Source organism: Spermophilus citellus (assembly GCF_964194105.1).
Source record: "Spermophilus citellus genome assembly, chromosome: 17".
Classification (NCBI taxonomy): domain Eukaryota; kingdom Metazoa; phylum Chordata; class Mammalia; order Rodentia; family Sciuridae; genus Spermophilus; species Spermophilus citellus.
Window position 1 is genome coordinate 46607789 of NC_138199.1, and position 19116 is coordinate 46626904.

The following is a 19116-nucleotide window of genomic DNA, read 5'->3' on the forward strand; positions in this document are numbered from 1 at the left end:
TCCTGCTAAAGAGCTGGATAGTTTCTGGAGGATGGTGTGGATTCTAGAAAATGTGGTCATAGAGGAGAAAACTACTAACATCCAAGGAACAAAACAAGTTAAAGTCTGAGGTGTGTCTGATCTAATACTGAGGTGAGGAAGAGTGGTATAGGGAGGGGAAACATTAGTTCAATTTAAAAGACCTTACTATGCATTCTTGAGGATCGGGTCCTAAATAACTGAGCTTGTTTTAATTGGTTAGCAAAGAAAGAGGTAGAAAACCCCTGTGGGGGTCATCTAGAAGCAAGAATGTAAGTAACAATAAATGTTGGCAAGGATGTGAGGAAAAGGTACACTCATACATTGCTGGTGAGATTGTAAATTGGTGCAATTGCTCTGAAAAGCAGTATGGAGATTCCTCAGAAAACTTGGAATGGAAATACCATTTGATCCACTTATCCTACACTTGGTACATAACCAAAGGACTTAAAATCAGTACGCTCCAGTAATGTGGCCATGTCAACGTCCACAGCAGCTCAATTCACAATAGCTAAGCTATGGAACCAACCTACATGTCCTTCAACAATGAATGCATAAAGAAAATGTGGCATGTATACACAATGCAATATTACTCAGCCATAGAGAAGAATGAAATGATGGCATTTGCCAGTAAATGGATGGAACTGGAGAATATCATGCTAAGTGAAATAAGCCAATCCCCGCAAACCAAAGACCAAATGTTTTCTCTGATATGTGGATGCTAACACATGATAAGGGGGTGGGGTGGAGAATAGAAGTTTATTGGATTAGACAAAGGGAAATGAAGGAAAGGGAGGAGGATGAGAATAGGAAAGATAGTAGAATGAATTAGACTTAGAATGGAAAGTTATACTCCATATATGTATAAAATGTCAAAATACATTCTGTCATGTATATCTAAAAAGAATAAAAAATTTTTAAAAAGTTTCAGAACAATCACACATCTGTTTTTAAGGACATATGAAATATTTTAAGAAAAAAGAGAGGTGTAATGAGTGATGCTGTAATAAATTATATATTGAATAGATGTACCATTTCTTTTCCAAACACAGGCAAACACTCAGTGACTATTGACAGTGATGAACAAAGGGCATCTACCTTATTGAATATTTTGGAGTCTGGGTAGTGTTCAGACAGACCCTCACCCTTCTTTCAGCAGCCTCCTTCCTACCCATCACATTGTGACCAGTGCCATATCTGCTTCTGTATGGTGACTTCTTTTGCAAAGGATTTAGTTCTAATTTCAGACTCTCTGCTTGAACCTTGCAACGTTTCCTACCCTGAATAACTTTCAACAATATGCAGAATCTCCAGCAACTCCTTCATAATTCCGGGGATCTCTGACACAGTACATTTGCACAAACATTTTTAAGATGGTGTGGCCTGCTCTCCTTAATATTTAGATGACTCATTGCTCAGGTATCACATGGCAACTCTTCACTGTTGTATAATCTCTCTGTATTCTGTTTTGTTTCTCCATTAGAGAAGGTGTATGATTTTAAGCATGTTACCTTATCTCTGAAAGGTCTTAGTTCCCAGACATGTAGAGTGGAGAAATGACCTTTTTCACCTCATGTGTTGGTATGTGTATAACATTAAAGTAAGGCCTATGGAAATAGTATCATAACTCAATGAAAATGAAACAAGTGCTAACGTTCATTGTTGTTTATACATTAGCAATAGTGTCTGTAGAACATCTAGCACACTTATTGGTTAATATTTCATAAATATGTGTATCTCGTACTTATTCTGTAGACAGGGGATAATGGAAATAATATGTTGAGCAGTAACTATGTATCAACCATAACTAGTAAGAGAATTTCACTGAACTCTTAGATCTCTGACATAACTAAAGGTCTGTCTATGGACAATATACACTACCTCTCTAAAGACTTAAATGCTGGATGTATTTTAAGTGTCTCATTTATATTATTATCACATTTAATTTGCACAATAAAATATGAGGTCAGCAAATATTTTAAAAACATTTTATACCAGGGAAGGTTAAATTGTAAATCAATAAATCACAAGACCAAAATCACAGAGCTTGTTTAAAATAGAACTCCTAGTTCCATCATGGCATGTGGGTTCCATAGCACATAATTTGAATAATGGGAATGTGGGTAATATTTAAAATGATATTTAAATACACATAATTTCCTTCATAGGTGAGGAAGACTCTTGAGACTGCTGTATTTTATTGACTGAGAGATACTATTTTGCCTCATTTGTAAACCCTCAGGGGATTTCCAGTTAGAATTTCACCATTTTTGTATTGGGATCTCCCATTAACCCATTCTCTTTGTCATATCAGCTGAACTTCCTCAAGCTACTTCTCTGAATAATAAATGTGACATTTAGTAAAGCAGACATTCTTCAACTCGGAGAAGACATATTTTTCTCATATAACCATAAGCTCTAGTCCAACAAAATTTAATTTTTTGCTTTTTCTTCTTAATCTGCAAAGCTTATTTTTATTTGCATAGCATTCAACCTTAATCCTGAGCAAGATGTCTATAATATGTCTACCTTCTTCTCAAGAGGATATATTTGTACACTTGGTAACTTATCATTGATTCAGTAATATGTCCATGTTAGTTCTAAGGAAATAAAAATTATGAGAACACAACAATTGTTGTTCAAGAATAACTGTTTTATTTATTCAATTCTTTCTTTTTTTTTTTTTTTCCGAACCTTGGGCCTCGCACATGCTAGGCAAGTGCTCTGAGACTGAACTACATTTTTAGTGTCTAAATACTCAATTCTTTATCAACAGGGTTTGATAAGAGGGCCTTAAAGTAGTTTCTAATAATCCTCACCTTCTGGTATGCATATGCTTGTGTAATTAAGTGCAGAGTGGATTTATTGTTTCACTCTTTTACTTTGCCACTGAGCTACAATCCCAGCCCTTGTTATTTTGAGATAGGGTCTCCTGAGTTGCTGAGGCTGGCCTTGAACTTGCAATCAACCTGCCTCAAATTCCCTAGTCATCGGGATCACAGGCATGCACCACTGTGTCAACAATTCATTTTTAATCAAGACTATAGATTAAAAGCGATAAGAAGTCACTTTCAAGATCACCTTACAAAATGGCAATGGCTTTCAACCTGAATATTGATATACTCTTTTTTGGACCATTCACTTTGGGAACAGCCAACTGCCTTGTTGAGGGGCAGGCCTGTGGAAAGGTCCACAGGGTGAAAGACCAATGTGTTATGAAAACCATGGCAATGAGCTTGGAAGCTGTTTTAATTGAAGCTAAGGCCTCTTAAGAGCCTTTGAACCAGATACAAAGAACCTAGCTTGCCCAGTTGCCTAAATCATAAAAGCCACTAGGTTCAGGGTGACTGGATTACATAGTAATAGTTAACAAATATAAAGATATTTGAAAAAGTGATTACAACTAGATTATAACCAGTGTCTTGGTCAATACTCTATTGTTTACCTTTTAAGCAGAAGTTTTGAGGCAGGCTGGTATAACAGAGGAATATTGGGCATAGAATAAAAAAAATTCAAAAGTTGATGTTCATCTTAAAGAATATTAGACAAGTTACTTCACTTCTTGATCCTTATTTTATTCATCCATGAGATAAATTTTTTCGACTACACGTGTTTCAGAATCCTCAAATTTCATTGCACATCATTTTGTTATATCCCTTAGGATCTCATTGTCTTATCTCCTAAGATATCAGTAAAATAAAATACACAATTTCCCCTAGAATTTTGTGGAGTGGGAAACGAGAGCAAAAAGATGACATTTGACCAAAATACCTGATAATATGTCATTACTTGTTTGCAAATCTTAAAGCGTACATGACTGAAAGAACAGCTCTGGCCGGATTTCAATGCATAGTAAGGATTCTAAATGATGAAAAGGAAAGAGAAAGTTGCATCATTTGAAAAGAATGGCCCCAGTGAAGATGAGGTGAGTATTTATAGGGGAGGGTTATGGAGGAGTGAGATGAGGTGTGACTGTTGGTTACTAATGAGAAACAAGAAGAAAACTCAGAACACAAATAAGTTATTCATCTTTGCTAAAAATTTTTACTGGATATGGCATTGTCCATTCATATTCATAAGCCTAAAGACAATCCATTAGCCACAGGATGGGATGGGACAGAGTAAAATGGAATATGAATTGACATTGTAAAAATACATCATGAAATGTACTAATTGGGTATGTCAAATTCTATCTGTAGAATTGACAGTAAAACACAGAAATATTAGAGCAATACTATGATTTTGCAGTATCCAATCATTTTACTTCCTTTTTTAAAAACGAATACTTCCTGATTTTAATATATGACTCATATCTACACAGACATATCTTTTGGAGACATAGGAAATCCTGCATATTAGGTTTTATTAATGCAGGAAACAATGATAGCAGTTTAGAAAATAACATTTTTTTTCAGTATTGATAACAACTATAGAAGTGTTGTTTAATTTAGATTTTTTTTTTTACAATCACAGGATGGATTGGCAGCAATGGAATTGGTACTGTGGAATTGGGATGGCATGCCCCACAATACAGGGATAAATACAGAGATAACAAATGTAAAAATTTAAAAAGATTTTATTCTAAGTAATCAGTGGGAAATTATTATAATAAGTATAGCAAAATAAATATTTTCTGTAGATCAGGTTTGAATTCTTCTGTATGTTTTCAATTCTCTTGTGTATTTTCCTACTGTTCATATTTATATTCCACCAAGCTGGGTGGACCCTTAGTTCAATGTGTGCATAACTAATGAGTCCATACAAGCTCTGAGCACTGGCTTTATTAATTAGATATGAATGAAGTTTTGCCTGGTAGTTCCTTATTATTTCAGGAACAGGTCCTGTTTACTTTCTCCAGGTAGCTGCACTGCTATCTAAACTTAGTCCTCTACCCATATAGAACTTTCTCTGTAAAAGACAAAGGTTATCTAAAACCAGACTCTCTTAAACTGCTTACAGGATAAAATTAAAATTTTTATACAGATTGAAAGTGTACTTATACTAAATATTTTATGTACAGTGGGAGATCTAATACAATTTTAGGCACATTTTTTGATTACATGCAAATTGGTCCAGACTCAATGAGTGATGGCAACATAGCTTATAAATAGTTTAAGTTGCAGCCCCCCAAATATGGATTTGTGATTCATCCCTTGATTTCCTTCCTCTGTTGCCATGGGGCAGCCACTTTTTCTTGGTTCTATGCCTATGGGGTAGCCACCTTGCTATGTAACTCAATGCAATAAATAAGTCTTACTAATCTTCTCTGTTAGCGTTGCTTGATTTCTATCCTACATGAGCTAAAGAATACACCATGCCAGTGACCTATCATGAAGCCCAGTTATAAAGCCTCATTTTTGTGTTTTTATTTCAAAGGATATCTCTTCCAATCATAATCAGCTCCAGGGATAGAGCCAGACATGAGTATTTCTAGTTTATTTAGGTGCATAGCCGTATTTCTTCTCTGTGCAGAGATAACCAGCCTTTGCTTTCCCTTTAAATAAAAGGATTACAAATAAGCAATGAAAAACTATCTCTGTAACCCCCAATAGGGTAAAGGAATCAGAGGGCCAGAACTAATAAATAACTTATCATGTTAGTTTTTGGCTTGGTCTCCATAATCCTAGGCAATTTCCTCAGCTTGCCAGATGGAAATAATTCAACATTGTGCTAATGAGATAAACACCAGGGGAAGAAAACATTTTTTAAAAAAAAAAGGAAAATAAGAGGAGAAAATAAAAAATTTGAATAGTCACGTATTTCTTTGAAATAGGGTAATAAATGCTTTAATCCTTCCCATGACATCTGACACATGCAGGAATCACTGCCAACTAGCCTGAAGTGAAGGAAGATTTAAAGTATCAACACATCAGAAAGACTTGTGCAAAGCCAACATCCTGTTGAGCAAGGTTCTTGGTGAGTGGTTTTCTTCCTCTGAGAGAAATACTTTGTCCAAATCAGGCATTTCACATTTACTTGGTTACTACTGAATTGAATGCATCTAGTTAGATTGCTATGGAAATCTTTTCTAGGTTTAAAACAGTCTTTTCTTAGCAGCTGGAGCATAAAAAAATTTAGAAAAGTGGGGTGGCAAACACTTCTCAATTAAAATGTTCTGCATATTCAGATCGACACCCCTTGTTAAAAAGGATTTCTCTAATCCCTCTCACTCTGAGAATAGGGATAGAAGGCAATCAAAATGTTTATAGCAACCAGATTAGAGAGATATGAAATAAGAGCTGAAAGGGAAATCACCCTCTTATTCTTAAGCTATTATAATAAGTTGTAAAATACTACAATTATTTGACAAACTTGGGAAATCTAAGTAGTATAATTATAAGTCCATCATAAATAATCACATTTTTTTAAGCAAAGGGAAGGCAAAAGTGGCTACTTCCACAAAAGCTACGATTTAATCCAAGTCTAGAGTGCTAGTTAGGGGGAAAAAAAAGTCTTCACACAGAAACAAACCCACACAGATATAGTCATCTGATCATTCACAAAGACACCAAAAACATACATTGGAGAAAAGACAGGTTCCTAAACAAAGGGTTCTGGGTAACCTGAATACCCATATGTTAAAGAATGAAACTAGATCTGTATCTTTCATCCTACTCAAAAGTTAACTCACTGGGGATCAAAGATTGGGAATTAGAGCGGAAACTTTGGAATTGTTGGAAGAAAATGGAGTCAACCCTCCAATAAGCTCAGGCAATCACCTTCTCAGTAAGATTTCTAAAGCTCAGAAAATAAAAACAAGATGGAACAAATGGGATGGTATTGAATTAAAAAGATTCAGCATAGTAAAGAAAAGAGTGGGAAGGGGAATAGAGTCTACAGAATGGTAGAGAATCTTTGCCAGATACTCTCTTGACTGCAAATTAATGCAACCATTCTGGAAAGCAACATGGAGATTCCTCAAAATGCTTGGAATGGAAACACCATATGACCCAGCTATTTCTCTCCTCAGTATATATCCAAAAGATATCGGATCAGCATCCTACGTGTTGCATCTTCATCGATGTGTATAGCAGCACAATTCACAACAGCTAAGCTATGGAACCAACCTACGTGTCTGTCAACAGATGAATGGATAAAGAAAATGGACACATATACACACAATATATGTATACTTAGCCCTAAAGAAGAGTGACTTTATGGCATTTGCTGGTAAATGGATGGAATTGGAAACTATTATGCTAAGTGAAATAGGCTAGTTTCCCCCAAAAGAACAAAGGTCAGATGTTTTCTCTGATTTGGAAGCTACTCCAAAATAAGGAAAGGGGATTAAAAAAAATCAAAGATCAGGGGAGTAAATGAAGAGGTTTAAAAGGGAGGGAGGAGAGATGGCATAAGGAAAGAAGAGTGGAAAGAATCACACCTAGTTTTTCTATGAACATATATGAATATACCACAGTGACTCTCACCATCAAGTATATCCATGAGACACTGATTTCAAAATTTATAATAGCAGAAAGATCAGTGGAGTAGTGGAAAGGGATCAGGGGGAGGGAGGAGGGAAGGAAAAGCAGAAGTACTAGGAACCCAGCTAGAACAAAATACATTCCATGATTTTATAAATTCATCAAAATGAATCCTAATGTTATATATAAATAAAATCAACCAACCTAAAACAATGGACAGATGGATAAAGAAAATGTGGTATGTGTGCCCAATGGAGTTGTAACCAGCCATAAATAATGAAATGATGCATTTGCAGGAAAACGAATGAAATTGGAGAATACCCTGTTAAGTGAAATAACCTGACTCAGAAAACCAAGGGTCATGCATTTTCTCTCAAATGTCAAAACTAAAAAGAAAAAAGAAAAGGGGAGGGTTCTGTAAAACTGTGAGAGAGAACAGTGGAGTAGAAGACAGGGATTGGGGAGGGGAGGGAAGGAGGAAGTGGGCGACCACCTTACATTATGTGCATGTACAAACATCACGAGTCCCACTACTTTGTACAGTTATGATGCACTCCTAAAAAGGGTCTTTAATTGCCTTTTGTGAATACATATTTGGATCTGGCACTCAGAGGACTAAGGTGCTCCTTCCTTATGAGAGCTCATGTAGCTGGAATTATGGATTGAGCAAGCAGAGAACCTTTAATAGGAAAAGTCTGACCTAGGACTCCAACTACCACTGCTATTATTTCCTACTTAAGTGGAAAGAGAGAGCTAATTTGATTCATATCATAATAATCATCACCCCACCAGGCTAATCCAACCTTCAGCTTTGGGGCGATCACTATAGAAGAAAATGCTGTAAAGTTTCTGAGGTGGTATTGCAGATGGAGTCTCATCAAGAATGCAGAAATACTTCGGTATAATAATAGGGAGGTGGGAAAGAAGGGAAATTAAAAAAAAATTTCTGAGGTGAGGAAATATAAAACTTTTCCAAGTCTAGTAAAGTTCATCAATATGGAGAAGGATGCAGAATTCAGAAAATATGTGATGACTTTTTATGGAGAGAACTAATCAACAGTCGAGTGAACTAAATTTAAAAACATAACTTCAATAAAATGTTTCTCCTGTATAATGACTAGCCCTCTTTACAGAGATTTACACTGTGGGACAGTGGTACTTGGGGAATTGGTACTAATTTCATCTTGAAATACAAAGCATTTTCATTGAATAAAACACATCATAGATACCTATAGCAGTTAAAAGGAAGTAAGTTATTTGCCAGCATGATTTGGTGTTTTTCTCTTGAAAGTTAACTTCCATTTGCTTTCTCTTTTCCTTAGGTTGCCACTAATAAAGATCCACACTGCCTGAAAATTGTTTGCATCAGTGGATGAATTTCTAGTAACCCTAGATCACAAAGACAAGAGAGAGTCTTTAGATAAGGATCCCCACTGTGAGTCTTTATTAACTTACAGGAGATGCTGGTTTTGTCTGTATTTTCCTCAATGAACAGTCCTGGCAACCTGGCTACGCATACAAGGCACTTCTTAAATATTTCCTGAATGCATTTTCGATGGTAGTGAATTTAGTCAAGCCAATGAATCTGTAGGAAATCCTGGTCATGACAAAACATGTCCATTGTAGCAAAGGCGTGGTTTTCCTTGGACATGGGGGTATTGTGGTTAGACAAACAGAGGCTTTACCTGGGAATTAGAAGGGAAGAGCAATTCTTGCTGTGCCTTGAATATTCTCTAATGTGCATTACACAGTAATTCCTCACCTGTGGAATTACGACCTCACTAGTCTGCTTTTTATTATTCTCTTTTCCATTTATTTTCAATGTTCTATGTTTATTCTTCAGTTTTCATATACCATTGTAAATTGAATGCTTTACTTTGCTCATTTTACTTAAATCTAAAATTGCATATCATAATTTACTGAGTCTTCCATGATAGAGAAATTAAATTGTTTAAATTTTTTCCAACTAATAACCAGATGTTACATATGAACACCTTTTTTTATTAAAAATCTTTACTTACTTCCTTAAGTCCAAAGGACCACATGACCTTGACAGAATTGATTATTTGCTTTCTAATAAATGTACACTGGATACCAGTAATACATCATCTAATCAATTTCAAGACAAATACAAATTTTCCTGTAGCCAGATTTTTCATTGGATCCCATCCAATAAACCATGCAAATATCAAGTTACTATATTTATTCATCATCTGTGAAGAAATTGTGCAAGATATTCCACACATAGTGAGAATTCAACTACTTTTTAATACAACTAATTTATGTCTTGGCCATTTGCTACATAAAATTAACTAGAATATCATTTACAACAGTTTTAATTTCAACCTCAAATGTCAATTACTTCCACTATTGAAGTTAACATTTGTACAAGTCAAACCTCCGGAACGAAACCTTCCACTCTTTAAGGGGAAGGAAAATAGTAAAAATATTGCAGTATTTTATTATTGCTCAGGAGGAACAATCACGCAGAAGTCTGAGAGAGTTGACCCTAGAAACTAGCAGGAAAAGGTACAAAAGATAATGTGTTTGTTTGCCATCAACTGCATATACAACAGGAGAGGAAGCCAATGGTAGTTAAGTCTATAGGAGAGATACAGTCAATTTACATAGGCAATATAGTTTACACACTTTTGTTTTTGCATGAGAATTTCTGATCATCCACAGCAGAAGCTACTCGGGTATATATTTTGTGAAAGTGCTTTTATTTCCCAGGTAATCTTTATAAAATGAAAATAGCAAAAATCATTCAGTTCGTAACTATGTAAACAAAGCATTTCATTTAATGACCTCCTCTGTGCTATTTCATGTGTCAGTTTTGGCATCAGGTCAGAGTATTGAGGAATTGGGTTTGTCTTATCTGCTTGTCATTATTCACAGATGTGGCCTCCCTCAAAAGCTGTAAGACCTGGGATTTGTGTAACAGAGACACACTCAAGGTCCCATTCATTGAAAAGGGTAAAGGTAGAATTTGTTTCTATTTATTTTCATTGTAGCAAAACAATTTATCTTTCTATCACTAGTATTTGTATTATGTATACCTAAGCATGAGTGTATAAAATAGGTGATATTTAGATGGATGTAAATTATTTGTCTCTCTGAACTTTTTTTATTTGCTACTCTTTTATTAAGGTCCCTCCAACACTCTCAGGAAGGCAAAAGTGTTCCCCATTGAACCAAAGGTTTGGGGAGTAATTTTCCAAAGAAAAGGTGTTCAAGCCAATAGGCAACATTTGCAGTTAGGTAGGTAATTAGAATCAGTTCAAGCTGGGCTCTCCAAACTGAAGGTTGCTGATCTTGCAGTACCCAAAAAAAAAAAAAAAAAAAAATTCAGCTGTGGACAATTAACAAACTCAGTCGACCAGACAAAAGTGCAGCCCTCTTTTGCACAATGCAGCTGCCAGCACGACTTTGACAACTATATAATTACATGGACCATAAATTACGCTCAGTAATCACCTTGTTTATAATTTCATTCCCTGTAAATTAGTAGTGTAATGAAATGAGATTTCATAACCACCAGATGCATAGTGAGCTGCTCACCAGAGACTCTAGAAATGGCTAGGAGGCAACCCCTTCCCAGAGAGTGAGATTTCGGTGGAATGCTGTTTGCTGGCCCTGCCATTGGCAAATGATCTGATACTGCAAGCTCAGGGCTGCCAGTGACCTTCAAGCAGCTCCAGGTTGGAAATAGAGTGATATACCAGCAGCTGTGGAAAGCATGGCACCCAGTTTGAAAAAAGCACAAACTTGCTTTTTTAAAATTTCATGTACAGCAGCTCCATTTATTGAGATATGTATATTAGGTAATGTGTGTACATAGACCACTCAAGAGTCTATCTTAAAAGTAGTCATAATGGAAAAAATTTCCATAACAAAGATATTCCCTGTGGGAAAGTAGGTGGTTTATTTTTACAATGTGGTAATAAAATAATTGAGCAGAGAGGAATGTATGTAACTAAATTTCCTAAGGTTATTTTTTCTCCATGTAAAGAAATACATTACATATACATATATATATATACACACACACACACACACACATATATCTATATACATATCACACGTGTGTGTGTGTGTGTGTGTGTATTTCATATATATATATATATATATATATATATATATATATATGGAAAATCCTTGTATCATGCTTAGTTCTAAAAAGAAATAAGAATGGAAATAACAAAGAAGGTCTTTGCTTGCTTCAGGGTTTAGCCACTAACTTGACTTCTGAGACATAACTCCCTACTATTTCATAACAAAACAATGACAAATTATAGGTTTTAGAATCAATAGCATACAATTGGGAATTATACATTTTTAAGGAAAAGAAGAACAAATGAACAGTTTATATTTTCTTCGTCTTATATCCAAACCCCAGACAAGTTATTTTCAAGAGATTTATTAGAATCTGAGCCATTACTATAACAAGAATTGTGCTGCAAGGAAAAATACAAATTATCTGCCACTGCTTCTAACAGAGCTGGGAGGGGGGAAATGCATGAATCTAGAAGCTTTAATTACCTACAGAAATGTGAGTTGGTTATGCAGTGCCTATTTTAATTACCATCTGATTAAAATTAATCCTAACTAAGAAAGGAGAAAGTAGAATAAGAAAACTGCTGTCTGAAGGTTAATGTTCCAAATGCTACCAACTACAGATGAGTACAAAGGATCTGGATGAAGGACACTTACTATGAGTGACTATCTGAAATGTGAAGTGTGCTTTTAAATAATTGTTGTTTTGACACATTGTTTTTTTCTTAAATAAGTTTTATCTTTATGTGTGTATGTGGCACTTGGGAATTGAACCCAGGACCTCATGCTTGCTAGGTGCATGCTCTATCACTGAGCTGCAACACCTCTGAGCTTCTGGAAATGTCACCTCTGACATCTTTCCATCAAGGCATCTATGTGTGACAACACTTTCCTCAGTAGAGGCATTCCAGGTAAAATAAAATTATTCCAAGGTATAAGAGGTGACCCTGGGATTTTATTCCTATTCTCAGTAGCATTTCTCTTTAATGACATAACTAGGAGGTAAGTAAACAGTAGATAATGTATTTTATAATCATTCCATAGTGTGATATTTGCAGCAACATTTTTGAATGGACAACATTGAGAAGTTGACCCAAAGGAACTTCTTTTAAAGTCATGATGAAAGTTCTCAAAGCTGAGATGTACATGTATATATACCATCTGCCTTCAAGGAAGGAATCAAACAAACCTCGATATTAACAACAGCTTAAATGGTTTCTTGTCTACATTAAGAGCTTTAAAAACTATCCCTTACATACACAACTAATTTGCATTTGCCTTGGCATCAGTGAAATTTAAGCTTGGAGTTGGTATTACATTCGAAATGATGAATTACCCTCAAACAATGGTCTTCAGTCTTCCATCAGTCACTCTGAATGAAAAGGGAACATTTTTAAGAATTAGGGTATTGGCTAAGAAATAACTTAACTGATTAACAGAAGGACTGAAGCTATAGCTTTTGTTGTCATTGCAGACATTCAGTTTATTAGAACAAAATGAGAAGGAGCTTAATCAATATAAGCTTTATCACTATTGCAAGAGTAGCCAAGGTCATAAGTTGTTGAGTGAGTTTTGGTGGTCTACAAATTGAGTACATAAATTTTAATACCTTTGGATGGATGTTGAAGTAGGTAAAAGAAGCAAAATAAACTAGCAACATTCGACATTTCAAAGGGCCTGATTCCTTCTCATAAGTGATGAAAAGTATTGTCTTAGTGGAAAAAGAACAAGTATATAAAAATCGAAAGTAGTAAATCAGAATCCACAGAAACCTCTTCCTCCAACAATCAATTGAGAACCACTAACCTCATCAGCCTCCCTCACCAATCACCACCAAAGGATTGTGTGGAGAAAAGAAAGAGAGGAATTAAGAGAAAATTTACTATTTGGGAAAGGATCCTAGATGAATAGTATGAAAGAGGAATTGATGAGATGGTGGTCCAGTTGGGAAGGAAAAGAGATTCAAAAAATGGAGTTAAAGGATTAGAATATCATTTCTGCTAAAGTGTCTTGCTAAAAAATGTCATAAATAGAATTATCATTTGGTCTCATTCTGATACAGAGAAAGGTGACAATAATATTAATTGTCTCCATCAAAGAAGATTTTTTTGGAATTAAAATATTAAATAAAAAGTCAGTATAAGTCACAGAGGTATGCGTCACTAAGTGGCAAACGCTTTCCCCCATGAAAGCCATCTGCCCACTGTGGATAAGGAATGATTTACATGGACATGGATGCTTTTTATCAATGAACTCTTTTAATACCTTTGGATGGATATTGAAGTTATGCTGGCTTGTAATGAAACAGAAGTGGATGCTAGGCAGACTCCGGTGTTAGAATCCGACTAAATTAGGGGAACTATACAAATCAAAGCTCTTCTGCCCTCATTCCACACAATATCTTATATGTCTCCACAAGGTAGAGTGACATTTAAAAAGTTGTCAGTGAAAAGGAAAAAAAAAAAAAAACAAGTCCACAGGCTATAAAACGCTTCCAGGTCTTTTCCATCACCCCCTCACCATTATGAGTTGATAAAACATCAGAACATGGATGCCTCTCAAAACCCATGACCTTCAGTGTTCAATCCCATGCTCAAAAGGGAAATCCCAGCGCTCAGCTAGATAACACATTCACAAGGTAATTGGCCAAATGTAAGGTTTAGAAGAAGCTGCCTATGTAATTAACAAAAGATCTAGAAATATATGGCAAGGTGGAAATGTAAAAAAAAGTAAAGCAAATGATAATGGAATGAAAAGGAGAGGGCAATAGGGAAATAGAAAGAAAAAAAAACGAGAATTGGTTGTAGAAAAAAATTCCAATAGAAGGAAAAAAAAATTCAACAATAACTTCAAACCTTTCAAAGAAACTGAAACTAAAATTTAACAATTATAATGCCAAGATACAAATAAGTGATATTAGAATGCTTCAAAAAAATTTTTTTAAAAAAGAGGCTTGCTCTATTTCAGAGTAAATCAACACAAGAGAAATAGAACAGAAATTGTATGCCCAAAGGCCACATTAGTGACATTAAGGAAAAGATTAAAAATGAGACATGGTGCAGTATAAAAAAAGAGACTAGAGGATAAAATGATTTTGGAAAAAGTGAGCAAGACAGTGAGCAACGGAAATCCAACCACACAATATTTTAGTACCTGAAGAAAAATAACGAATAGAAACCTATTTAGAGAATAGGCAAAAACATTCTTGTAACTTAGAAGAAAATTATTGTTTAGATAGAATATCTCTTCATACACTGAGAAATTTTAATATAGGATCATCAAATCCTAAGGATATAAAAAATTATAAAAGTAAAGGGATTCTTACAAGAATATAGAAAGAGAACTAAACAAAAATAACATGTAGTTTTTCTACAAGATGGCAAAATAGGCTAGACTGTGATTTTTTTTTTTTCCCAAAGAACTTTTCACAGATTTAAATCATGAAATACCTACAAATTTCAAGGAGTGGGGGGTTACAAAACTGGGGGCACATGCTATATATAACACCAAGAAGACTGAAAAAAATGTATGAGTTCAATGGAAGTGCTTCCATGTAAAGGAGCCAGGTTAAAACCTTTAGAAAAATAGCTACTTGACAGAGATTTAGCCAAACTAAAGATGAAATAAAACAAAGCTTTAAAAAAAAATGAAGAATTTATTCTGTCAGTGTTGGCAGTGAGCAAAAATCCCACTTCAATAAAAAGTTAGTTTTTATGATTAAAAGTAAGAAATTAAATATAATAGGATTTGAGAATTTCAATCAGGAAATGGAGGATAAAGAGAGAATGTTTTGTAAGAAAGTGAACTTTCCCTTGTAAACTAATAGCTACAATCTAAATTAGATAAACAATGAGGCATAAGATTTATTTCATTAAGTAATTTAAGTGTAGCCCAAGAAACCCTAAAACAAATGAAACAGAACAATTAAGCTACTAAAATAAATAGTAATGAGAGCACTCATCTTACAGAATAGAAAAAAATTAAAAATAGTTATTATTTTTAAATTAATATAATCTTTTATTGCTTCAGAAAAGTACAGATAGAGAATTAATATGGATATACAGTTTGTAATCAGGTCCATATGAATAAAAAATTACACCTTTGATAAAAAATAGCATATAAATCACTAGAAATAAATTTGGAGGACAAAAACTACTATGTAAAATAATAATTTTCATTTGTATCTTATGCTACACGTAAATATAAACTACAAATTTATTGAAACCTAATTTTTAAAGAAAACAGCAATAATGTTTTCCTAAAAAGAAAAGAATGATAATGTTCAGAAAAGAAGCTAAAAGCTCAATCTACTATAAATGGCTCTACAAACACATAAGAGTTTAAGTTGAAAAACTCTTGAAAAAAAAATTAATGCATAGGGATAACATGTTTAAAAATTCATAACAAAAAAAAATTTATCGTATTTGCCAAGAGTAACTACAAACAAATAAGAAATAAAATAAAATAAAAAGGAAAATTTCAATGGGCTGATACTTCATTAAAAATCATTTATTTTCATGATATTTTAAACTAACATATATTGCAATAAAACATATTTAACTAAATAGTATTACAGAGTTTAATTCTTTAAGATATGCAATGTTTTTTGAATCTTTTATAATCAGGAAGTATATATAATACACCAAATAGAAAGGTCCACTTTTGAGAAGGAGTGAATCATGGGGGTAGAGAACTTGGTCTTGCCACCCACAAACTAATGCTTCCCTTTTTGGGGAGAGATTCCTATATCATGGTCAATAGTACACCAAGTCCAGTAAAAAAAATATTAAGTGTGATATCTTCAAATTTCCTTTTCATTTCTGAAAGAAAAGGTAGGAGGAAGCGGTAAGGTTAGTTTTCTTAGCTTATCTTTTGTGTCAGCAAGAACAACAACAACAAAAAATCTTATCCAAGTAAATACTTAGTAAGAGAAATGATTATTACAAGTTTATTGCAAATTACATTGCTATTTAATATACATTAACAACTACTTATTGAGTACTTCCTAGAATCTGCAAAAGGTAATTATGAAAAATATGTGGCATCTTATGAAATTATTAACATAATGTTAGTGAAATATCAGGGAAGATAGATAATAGATCATATTTATGCTGTCATGTAAACTATGGAATAATTAGACATGTAAATCAACAAGAAGCTGGGAAGGAAACTTGAAAAAAACACATTTACTTAAAAAATTAAAAATATAATTAAAAAAATCTATTGTTAAGTAAATATTTGCTGAATTTCTGCTTCTTGTTTTGGGCACCAATGACAAAAAAAAAAAAATGAACAAGACAATTTCTACTAATATGTTACGAGTGGGTACAAAAGAATATTTGTTTTTCAAATGTTGAAGTATAATGATAAAGATGTGTAAACACATTTATTGCAGTGGTTAAGATTTAGGAATTTAGAGTGTGCTAAATTTGAGCCTAAGCAGCTGGACTCAAATGCCAACTCCACATTTTACCAATAGTATCACCCTTAGAAGTGATCAGTGTGTTTCATGTACAGAAGGAAGATTTTGTGGAATTCTAGAAAATGACGATTTCAAATGCCACTATGCAAAGACATGACATAGAATGCCTTGTCTGGAAAATGATAAGAAATACATGGAGTTAGGAACTTAGCAGGAAAGTGACAAGGAAGAAAACAGACTTTTGTTGAAGCTAGAGGGTAAAGGTTTGGAATACAAACCTAGGAGTTTGCTCTTCATTGAGGGGGCAATGAAGAATCATTAAAATCACTAAATTGAGATTTGTCATCATTACCAGGTTAAAAAATATTTTAAAATTAAGTTCTGGATGCACAAACATCTTAAACAGAAAGACTGAGCAGAGGTGCTCAGTTTATACACCAAGGGGGAGAAATCCGTAATAAGGCAACAATAATCAAGGCAGATTAATGACTCTCTCAGAAAGTTCATTGCTGTGGGCCATTAACCCTAACAGAGCAATTAATTCCCAAGGAAATGCCCCATGCTTCAGAGGTCACTTTTGTGGTTAGAAATTATACGACAGAAATACCACAGTAAAATGTCCATTGTCAAAAAGGTAGCATGCCATTATTAGTCCTGTAGTAGTTTTATAACTGGGCTATGGGTTGCCCATATAGTTGGCCAAACATTATTTTGGTGTGAATATGAGGGTGTTTTTAAATGAGTTAATATCAGAATATTAAAAAAAAAAAAACTGTCCTTCCTAATGTGGATGGCCCTCCTCCAAATTGGCTGAAAGCCTATAGGGGAAATAATGTTCATTTTTTTACCCAGTAAGGGGAATTTCTTTTACCTAACCATCTCAAGCTGGGGAATAGTTGGTCATTTTCCAGATTTTAGATTTCTCACAGAAAAATATTGGCTCCTCTTGGGTCTCAAAGTTGCCAGCTTTCATACTATAACTGAAGTCTGTCTCTTATGGTGTTCAGGCCTTCAGATTGGACCTGGACCTGCAAGTACATATCATCAGCTCTTTGGGGTCTCTTGCTGGCCAAGTTCCCAGGACTTTTCATTCCCCATATTATGTAGGCTTAATCTCTACAAGAATAATTCTATCTCCCTGCCTGATTGTCTCTCACTCTCTGTACACATACCTGTATATATATTAATTATGTGTGTGTGTGCACACACATAATTAATATATTATGAATTCCATTTCTATGGAGGACCCTGATTAATACAAATCACATTTTTTTTAAAGTACAAAGGGAAACATTGAAAACATGCCCATTCAAAAATTCAACTAACAATTTCTTAAGCTCATTTGTTTCTTTCAATTTTTCTTAAAGTTATAGTTCAAAATCCTTTTGAAAAGTAAGCAGAAACTAAAATTTGTTCAGAATTAGTAATGTGATAATTGTTTACATATATGACTACAATTAGTTCTCAAGACAAAAGGTAAAACAGACTATTTTAATGATGAGAAAAATGAGGTCCAGACATTTAATCAATTTTCTAATGTATACACAGAAAGTGGAACCTCAAAGGATAGGATTACACGTTTTCTAGTTTCAAAACCCATGTCCCATCATAGTCTTTCTGAATATTCCTTTCTAGACAACGAATAACAACAAATTCTTGTCAGAAACTTGAAACAAATATACTTGTTTGGTAAAGGTTTAGACAGATACCACATAATTACATATCTAGAATTTGAAGAATCAAAACATTAATTTGAAATTCAATATCAAGTCATATGACAAGTCTATGCATGAATATATTTGATGGATAATTAATACTACTACTTCAAATTTTATATATTACAAATATATCTACCTTATAATAAAACATAATGGATGTTATGCTTAAGAAATGATATCTAACCAATAGATAGCAATTTGATATGGGAAAATTAACATGATTCTATCAGGAAAAATAAACTATAGATTAATATAGCTTGCTTGAATATTTTTATTTATGACCCATTATTTTTTCTAAAAGACTTTTTTATAAAAATGTAATAATATAACAATTAAAAATTTTATATGTGTAAGCCTTACCTTAACCAAATTCATAAGTATTTAGAAAGGAAGCTTAATATTTGTTAAATAAAAAAGACTAACATACTGAGATCTCCCTATAATCTATTATGTATACATTTGAGGAGACTTAGAAATA